The following is a 9,859-nucleotide window of genomic DNA, read 5'->3' as shown; positions in this document are numbered from 1 at the left end:
TTTCACAATGAATAATAATAAACAAAATCTAACAACACCATTAAAGAGACAAGACATTTGCCTGAAACAACGAAGTAATTTTAGTATACTTTCACTGTCCCTGACAAGTCTTGTTGCTTATCCATTTTGTAGAAACAATTGCTAATAACCTGACTTTTAATTATTCAATTGGTTTCAGAATGGGCTAAAATGAAAGCTAAGATTGTCCTAAATGATGTTGAATGTATAAAAATGTATTTGTTTCTCTGAAAAATGATTGATCATTTATTGAAGACATAAAGGTCAAATTTTGGCAAGACAAAAGGTTTTGTCGCCTACAGAAAGTAGTGTGAAAATTGAACAAAAAATGTACTTCAAATACAAAAATGTTACATAATATAAGCGAATTCAGTAGTGGTGCTGTGGGATCCAATTTTAATATTTTGTTATGACTTCAATGGGCTTGAAGAACTGCATCCATGTGGTTCGCCAAGGATTCATACAATTTATTGCTGAAGTCATGAGGAACATCAAAGAAAGCAGTCTTGTATGCCTCCCGGAGTTCATCAACATTCTTGGGTTTCGTCTTCCATGCTTCTTCTCCCATCCTACCCAGGACATGCTCAATGATGTTCATGTCTGGTGACAGGGCTGGCCAGTCCTGGAGGATCTTGATCTTCTTTGCCTTGAGGAACTTTGAGGTAGAGCTTGAATTTTGTGATGGAGCACCATCCTGCTGAAGAATGTGTCCCTTTTTATGGTTAGGAATGTAAGAGGCAACTAAGATTTGTTGATATTTCAGACTATTTATGTAGCCTTCCCCTCTGCAGATCTCTTGCACACCCCCATACTGGATGTAACCCCAGACCATGATTTTGCCACCACCAAACTTCACTGTTTTCTGAGTGAATCTCGGATCCATGCGGGCTCCAGTAGGTCTCCTGCAAAATTTGCGGCGACTGCGGTGTAATTCAATGGAAGATTCATCTAAAAAATCCACCTTTAGCCACTTTTCCAGCATCCATCCTTTTGACAGGCTGTGGGCCTTGGCAAATACCACATGTTTTTTTAATTGTCTGCACCCTGAGAGATCTGCAGGGTGGAAGGTAACATAAATTGAAATATCAACAAATCTTAGCTGCTTCTTACATTCCTTACCATAAAAAGGGACAAATTCTGCATTAGGATGGTGGTCCATCGCATAATTCAATCTCTACCTCAAAGTTCCTCAAGTCAAAGAAGATCAAGATCCTCCAGGACTGGCCAGCCCAGTCACCAGACATGAACATCATTGAGCATGTCTGGGGCAGGATGAAAGAGAAAGCATGGAAGATGAAACCCAAGAATGTTGATGAACTCTTGGAGGCATGCAAGACTGCTTTCTTTGATGTTCCTGATGACTTCATCAATAAATTGTATGAATCCTTGCCGAACCACATGGATGCAGTCCTTCAAGCCCATGGAAGTCATACAAAATATTAAATTTGGATCTCAGAGCACCACTACTTAATTCGCTTATGTTATGTAACATATTTTTTTATTTGAAGTACATTTTGTGTTCAATTTTCACACTACTTTCTGTAGGCGACAAAACTTTTGTCTTACCAAAATTTGACCTTTGTCTTCATTAAATGATAAATCTTTTTTCAGTGAAACAAATATGTTTTGTACATTTAACATCATTTGGGAGGGTTTAGCTTTCATATGAGTCATTTCTGAAACCAAAGCGACAAGACTTTTGTCAGGGACTGTAAATATGAGAGGTAAACTAAACTTACACTGAAGGATATCAGATGATTTTCATTCACACGCTTTTCACATGTGTTGAAGGCTTAAAATTGTCATGTGTCAAAACACGCAACATTTATAGCAAGATTGTCCTGACCTTGCACAATGGCTTGGACTTCTGTGTCCTCACAGAAAGGAAAATTCAAGTTCACTGGAGACTATAAATCATCTGAAGGTGTCCTAGTGTGATTTTAGCGCTTTTGCCGACGACAACTAGGAATGATTCCAGCTTTTTGTATGTCCGAGGATTGACCTGCTCTTTCACCTTTTCCCAAATTAAAGCACTGCCAAGTTTAGCAGAGTAACTACCGGACTGAACAATGTCACAGGTTAGAAAAAAATGTGTCAACCCACCTGGTGCACTTTCTCTTTATCCACATTTAGTATCTTATTGCAAACTGCTGTCACTGGCAACTGTTGTTAATGGTGACCAGAGGTTGGTAGTAACGTGTTACATTTACTTGAGTAACTTTTTGAGAAAAATTTACTTCTACAAGTAGTTTTACTAAGCCATAGCCTACTTTTTACTTTTACGTGAGTAGATTTGTGAAGAAGAAAGACCACTCTTAAGCTAGAGTTATACTCCCGCGTTGCGGTGACAGCGCAGCGACTACGTCGTCATTCGACATTTGATGGTTCTCCGGCCAGGTGACGCGTTGCTCTGTAATTTACCACCAAGCCACTAGAGGGGTGTTGCGTTATGTTTGTACGGTTTTGGGGCATGCTTGTTGACTTCCTTTTGTCTAGTTTAATGCAACGGCATGGTGGCTGAGTGGTTAGCACGTCCGCCTCACAGTTCTGAGATCAAGGGTTCAATCCCGGGCTTCCGGTGTGGAGTTTCCATGTTCTCCCCATGCCTGTGTGGGTTTCCTCTGGGAACTCCGGTTTCCTTCCACATCCCAAAAATATCCATCATAGGCTGATTGACCATTCTAAATTGTCCATAGGTATGAGTGTGTGGGTAAATGGTTGTATGTTTCCTTGTGCCCTGCGATTGGCTGGCAACCAGTTCAGTTCAGCCTACTGCCCGTAGTTAGCTGGGATAGGCTCCAGCACCTCCGTGACCGTCGTGAGGAAAAGCGGCATGGAAAATGAATGAATGCAAGATGGAACGCTTGAATGTGGATCTTCAGCTCATCAACATTGAATAAATGTTGACCATACATTTGTCAGGCAACACAGAAGACGGTTTCGAGGCGATCTGTCCAACGTTTGATGTCACATACAGTTCTTCTAGCCTCGGGTGAAAACCAGCTAGCTGTGGCGGCTAGCTTCAAACTGGCGTCGAGCACTGCGTCCAGCGTTTTGTCCGAGGTCTGCAAAGCCCTCCAGCCCGATTTGTTTGCCGTGTCCTACAACCAGCCAGTGGGAAGCCATAGCAGATTTCTTGCATCCATGGAACTTCCCAAACTGCGTTGGAAGCCTTGATGTTAACATCATAAAAAGCACCGAGGCACTCTCAATCAGTGATTAGGTATCATGTGTGAACTGTCTGTTATTGAAAATTAAAGATCAAAACAACTCTTTTGACACCAAACCTGTGCTTTATTCTTCATATACTTGAAGGGTGACACGTAAATAAGTCATAGACTCACAGCAAACATATGTACACAATAAATGATGAAGTGCACCAACCAAAAATACGACATAAAGTGATAAAAAGCTGGCAGTTTTTGGCCGACTGGGTCACCGCTTTGTGTGGCCACTCAATTCTGAACACACACGTCTCTGTGGTTCTTTGTGATGTCTTGACGAGACTTGCTCTTCGATGATACTCCCGTCGGCTTGGTCCATTTTTGCGTCTAGAAAAATAATTTTACAATGGCGGTGATTTCGCGCTGAACCGGAAACAACAGTCTGAGCGAACCAATCACAGTTATTTCCACCACGTCATATGCGTTGACGTGACGCTAGGGTTTTGAAAATCAATAGGACCTCGTCAGGCTACGGCGCAGGGTCGTAAATCGGGTCTGTCTTGATGGCGCAGCTCTGACACGGAAGTATAACTCGGCCTTTACTCAACTACTTTGGGCTACACTAGTCGTTAGATTTTTCCTCTTTATTCTACATATTAGATTTTCCTTTTTTAAATTTTTTTTTAAATTTTATTATTTTTACATTTTTTGCCAGTGATGCCAACAGCTCAACCAGTTTCACAAATGAGACGTCGCAACAATAATCAGATGACTTCATTATACAAATCAGACTCAAGCTTGCAGTTCTGATCACAGCGGCTTATTCAATCACATGGAGTCTTTAAAGCACCATATAAAAAAGTATTTGACATAGAGCGCTGTCAATTAATTAATTAATTAATTACCACGGAAAACCGGAGATATGATCTTTATAATTTCATAATAAGAACTATGAAGGAACGTTTCACTAATCGCTATTCTAACTACGAATTATTTTCTCCACTCTAGTGGGCACTCATGCTGTTTGGATGAATGATGCTTCAGTTCTGTATTTTTTTTTCTCTCGCCGGAATTCATCTTTTGGGGGGGGGGGGGGGGGGGGGGTTATTTATTTGGCTTAATGTGGTTGTGTAATGGTCTATTGTACGCTATAATAAGAACAGTTCATATACTAGTGGATAACTTTGTGCTTTTTTTTTAAACATTGTAAACAGTTATTCACTATGTGACGCTTTACTTGGGTATATTTTTCACCAAATACTTTTTTACTTGTACTTGAGTACATTTTTGAATGACTACTTTTACTTAAGTAATATTATTTTTTGTAACGCTACTTTTACTTGTGTAAAATCTTTGGCTACTCTAGCCACCTCTGCTAGCGACTTGGAAAGAGTATCCATCTTTTCCCTATATTGCTCATTATAACTATGGGTAAGATCTGGTGAATTTTTCTTTTTAAATGATTGATCTTTTTCTCCATTGTTAAAATATATCTCAAGAGCATTTGACAAAGGTGATTTGGGCACATACACTTTTTATGCGCTGCATAATAATGGAACATTTCTAGTTTCTTTGCATGTGCCAGACTTTGAGGACAGTTATGCAAAACTGTATTTTGGTGGGCAAATTTAAGTCATGAATATGATTAAAAAAAAAAAAAAAGATTTGTTCATTAAGACCAAAATGCAGATGTGCGAGCCACTCTTTCACTCTGCTGATATATAAAGTAACCGCATACAGATATTACATTACAGAATGGTAGAAAGCAGTGTTGTTAATAACGGCGTTACAATATAACGGCGTTACTAACGGCGTTATTTTTTTCAGTAATGAGTAATCTAATTAATTACTTTTCTCATCTTGGCAACGCCGTTACCGTTACTGAGGCGGGAAAGGCGTGCGTTACTATGCGTTACTAAGTTGGTTAAATAAAAAAAAGTCTGAGAGAAACTGACTCACGGGGACGAGAGCAGAGCAGGAGTGGGGAAGACGGCGCCGTTGCAACCGCGATGCTAGATGGCTCCAATAATACCTGACTGCAGCCATAGCCGACAAACTACGCCCACATGACACGGTAGATATCATATTATAGAACTAGATGCAGATGACAGACACTGCTGCATTGCCAACATGTTTTAAGGACTACATGCGTTTGTAAACAGCCGCCATCTTAAAGCAGTAGACCTCTCAGGAAGGCCCTGATGTAGAGATCCTTCCTAGCGAACCTAAGTAAATTTTTTAAATCTAAAATGCTCCTAAATCGGCAAAATCTTAACTTAAATCTATCTTTAAATGATGAAACAGTTTTAAAACTTACACATGTTTAAAGTAGACAGAAGGGAACTAATGCAATAACGGGAGAAATTTTAACAACTTTAACGATTGATTCACAACTTTAAATGACTTCCACACATAGCAAAGGTTACTAGCTAGTTATCGCAATACCCTTGTGTCTAGTTAAGTGGAGGGTAAAGAATTGGGCTTGGGCCAATTGTCCCCCAAACCCTTTAAGCTTCACATTGTGTGACCTGTTTTTTTTTATTATTTTTTATTTTTTATTTTTTTAATTTTTTTTTTTTTTGAGAAAAAAAAAATATCACTAGTTACTTTGCCAAGTAACTAATTACTCTTACATTCAGGTAACTGAGTTACTAACGCAATTACTTTTTGGGAGAAGTAATTTGTAACTGTAATTAATTACTTTTTAAAAGTAAAATTAACAACACTGGTAGAAAGACATGAGAAAGCCTGGTGCTAGGTCGATTCCTTTTCCACTGGCACAGTGTATCTTTCCGATTAGCCCGCTGTTATAAGAGAAGCCAGATAACATGGTTACATAAAGGTGCATCAATGATGGGACATTGCCATCTGGTGGCTTATACTTCTGTGATGAGATTTCCATGTATGCGGGTGTCTGTGTTAAGGTATATCTTAAAGCAGGGGTCCCCAACCTTTTTTGCATCATGGACCGGTGTGATTTGGGTCTTTTTTTTCATGGACCGGTGTTCTGTCAAATTTTGCACCCTTATAAAATTTTTCTCCCATAGCTTTTGTGGCGGTGAAAAAGCCCTCTTTTATGTTCACTTGGACTTTCAATGTTATCCATTCATTCATTCATTGATTCATTTTCATCCAACGGTGCTAAAAAAAACTATTTACATCATAAAAATACATGTGCAACACGAAAATGGCGTAAATTAATGCTTAACGACACGGCGAAGTCGTTAAGTGAGAGAGCTGCGTGCAGTTGTTGTGTGCAGCTAACATGGCAAACATGAGTTAATATTCCTTTCTTTAAAGAAAGTTTGTAACATTTACTTTAGAATCGCTGCATTCACGGCCATTTTTAACGTTACGTGCATGCAAAATTTGTCAGAACACTGGCAATGTGCAGCAGAAAAATCCAGCAAATATAAAATAACATTTGTTTTTAGCCCCGTCGTGTTAAGTGTAGGTAAAATATAACTCACCCGCTGAATCAGTGGGAGGCCTGACCTTATTTCGTTGAGACGAGATGGTCCCATCAATGTGTGATGAGAGAGTGAGAGAAGCCCTCTTCACAAAGATACGATGTTGGAAATTGTAGCACGGTTTGCAATCCTCTCCTAGCGATGTCAGGATATTCCGGAATGACTTTAATCCAGAACCTTGGTAGAGTTGTTGTCTCAAATGTACGTTTAAAGTGCCTGTGACACGAAAAAGCATGTTTATTTCATAATACACGTGGTATTTTATGCCCCTGAATGATATGGGCCGCTTGGATGTGTGTGGAAGCGATCGCTATTTTTATTGAGTTTTTTTAATCCCGCGCCATGAAAATGAGTGACTTCCGGCTTCGGTCTTGCATTGAGGAGGAGGGCGCTGTGACGTGTACGGTAGAAGACGTCCTCTTCACGCTACAGTGTACTGTTGTGTATGAGGACGAAGGATTCAGCTGATTTTGCGGATTAATACGTTTATTTTTCGCATCACGCCAGCCAAACGGCTGCAGAAAAATCATTCTGTATGAGGGAGAGGCGTATGCGCCTTTTTGGAGTTTCAAAAGGTTCCCATTCACCGTGGATATTTACTGTGGGACCATTGGACTTACGAGGAAGTGAGTAAACATCGTTTTGTATTATGTCAAATACGAATACAGCGATTACAAAGTAAACACTACAAACTTTCTTTAAATGAAGGACTACTTACGTTTGATCATTGATAGGCATGTAAAAAGCTTTCCTAATGCTCATTAGCAGCAGCACGTTAGCTGCACAACAACTCTAGCCACCCTCCTCCGGGGAACGAACTGTAAATTGCTCTCCGCCGGGCGGTTTGCCGATCCGCGATGACAATCGACAACCGGGTCGTCATGTCAAATAATCCAGGATATTTGTGTGTGATTTTCCGCTTCGAAGACTTTGAAACATCACTCGGTTCGGGTTAGCATGTCGGCTAGCTGTCACGCCTTCTGGTTTGTTTACATTCTCCGAAGCTGGGGAAGGGAAATAACATATGTCCGATTTAGGTGTCATAAAATATCATTCGGGAGGTGCGACAGTAAAGGTGAAGTCGACAGTTTTGACCATTATGGAGTAATTTTGCCATGTCGTCCTGAATAAATGCATTTTTATTATTTCATATTCCATTCAATACAAGACTGTTATTTGTCATGACCATGCCATTTATTTAGCAATTGGGGAAAATACTTGGATAAAAAGAACATCCTGTAAAAATATTGAAGTAAAGAGACAGAAACAATGACATTTTGCCGCTCTCTTCGTCGCGTTTTCCTCGTTGTGAATAGTTCCCCCTCGACGGGCTGACTGGTCCTTCTCAAGCCATTTATATAGCTATTGGGGAAAAATACTTGGATAAAAAGAATATCCTGTAAAAATATTGGAGTAGAGAGACTGAAACAATGACATTTTGCGGCTCTTTTCGTCGTGTTTTCCTCGTTCTGAATAATTCCCCCTCAATGGGCTGAATAGTAAAACCGATGAGCCCAGTCTACCGCCGACGTCATCCACCTGTTGGGGACGCTAAAGCCCTATAATGGTAGGCGTGGCTAACCGGCAGATTAAAAGACTAATTTCTTGTCATCTGCGCTTTGCTAAATTGTTGTATATAGTCGAATCGTCTCAAAATATGATTCTAATTCACATAATAATGACATTTAAGACTTTTTTTCTTGTGTCATATGCTCTTTAAGGTCGCAGTCATTTGTTATGTCTACAAATTGATCCTCCTGTTGCACAGACATGCTCGAATCACTCGGTTTATTCACAAACGGGTCACGAATCCACTTCTCAGTTCGTGGGTTTTTAGTGATTGGGAAGTAGAGTAGATTTTGTTTTCTTAGAGGTTGTAGGATCATCTTCTGGCCCATCAGGATCCCTTTTCTCCGTAATAAATCTGTCCAAAGACATTTGTTTTTCAGTCATTCTAGTGTGGGGGCTAATTATTTCCGGGAACAAATGTGATTCGCCTGCCCTACGTCAGACATTATTATCGAGCACAAGCGCACATAGATATACAAAACAAGATGTACTGCTAGCAGTCCAATCAATGCATTTCTATGACGACATTCCATCCTGTAGTATTATATCTAGAGTACACAGGGATACTGGTGTGTTAAGGGGCACAGGCCAAAGTTAATTTGGCCATTATGCAGTTGTTATTAAATTATTTCTTTTGCGGCCCGGTACCAAATGCGCCACGGACTGGTAACGGTCCGTGGCCCGGCGGTTGGGGACCCCTGTTAAAGGACCTCGAGACAACCCATACATGCATAGAGGCCGTGTTTGTGTTAGCACCGGTTCTTTCTGTTACCACCAAGCAAGCACTAACTCCATGCGCTGAAAACTGGTGGTTAGCAGCAGGAGTGGGAAACGTACCGAAAAACCTACTCATGTAATTCATTCAAAGTTCATCCGTTCATTGAAATTGTGAACTAGTAATAGTTATTCTTTTATGCCTGCGAAGGAATGTCATATCAAACGCAGTTGTATTTAAGTACTGTGGTCTTTTTTTAGATGCTGGTGCATGGCACTAGGTCTCTGGAATGTTCTCTAGAGTTAGTTTTTTTTTATCTCTCTGCTCTGTGGTTTTGATGCAGGTTCCCTGGGGGATTGAGCCAGTTCCCTTACCTAGCAAGTTTTGAGTGGCGGGTTGGTCGGCCCTCCGAGGACGGCTTGGTCTTGGGGCCCTTTGTGTGTCCTGCCTACGGCTCCATACTGGGTGCCCCCTTCTTGACCTGAAGCCTGCTCTCACCTGGGCCTCCCACCGCCTCTGATTTGTCTGGGCTCCCTGCTGTAGCCATCTGCCTCTTTCCCACTTGGCTTGGGGTGGGGTTCTCGGGGCATTGGTTGCCCCTTTTGCCTATGCAGATGCGAATGCGTGCACCCTGTTGGGGTGCCAGGACGGGATCCTGGCATGAGGGGGCGTAATGATATGGTGAGCAGGGGGACACGGCAAAGCCATGTTCAGACAGCAGGGGGCCCACCTGCTTCTCTTCTCCAGTGTGACCTTTCATCGGGTAAGGCTTGTCCTGGATAACAGGTGTTTTTCCTTTTAACTCACGCACTCTTCACCTCTCACTGTAAATGTTTACATTCTGGTCACTTACATTCATCAGCATTTTTGGGGTGTGGTGAGTGTGGTAGGGTGGTCGTGCACTCCCTCAACCGATCCCCGAA

Source organism: Corythoichthys intestinalis, chromosome 14 (genome assembly GCF_030265065.1).
Source record: "Corythoichthys intestinalis isolate RoL2023-P3 chromosome 14, ASM3026506v1, whole genome shotgun sequence".
Classification (NCBI taxonomy): domain Eukaryota; kingdom Metazoa; phylum Chordata; class Actinopteri; order Syngnathiformes; family Syngnathidae; genus Corythoichthys; species Corythoichthys intestinalis.
The sequence above is the reverse complement of the archived record's forward strand: the minus strand, read 5'-3'. Positions refer to the sequence as shown.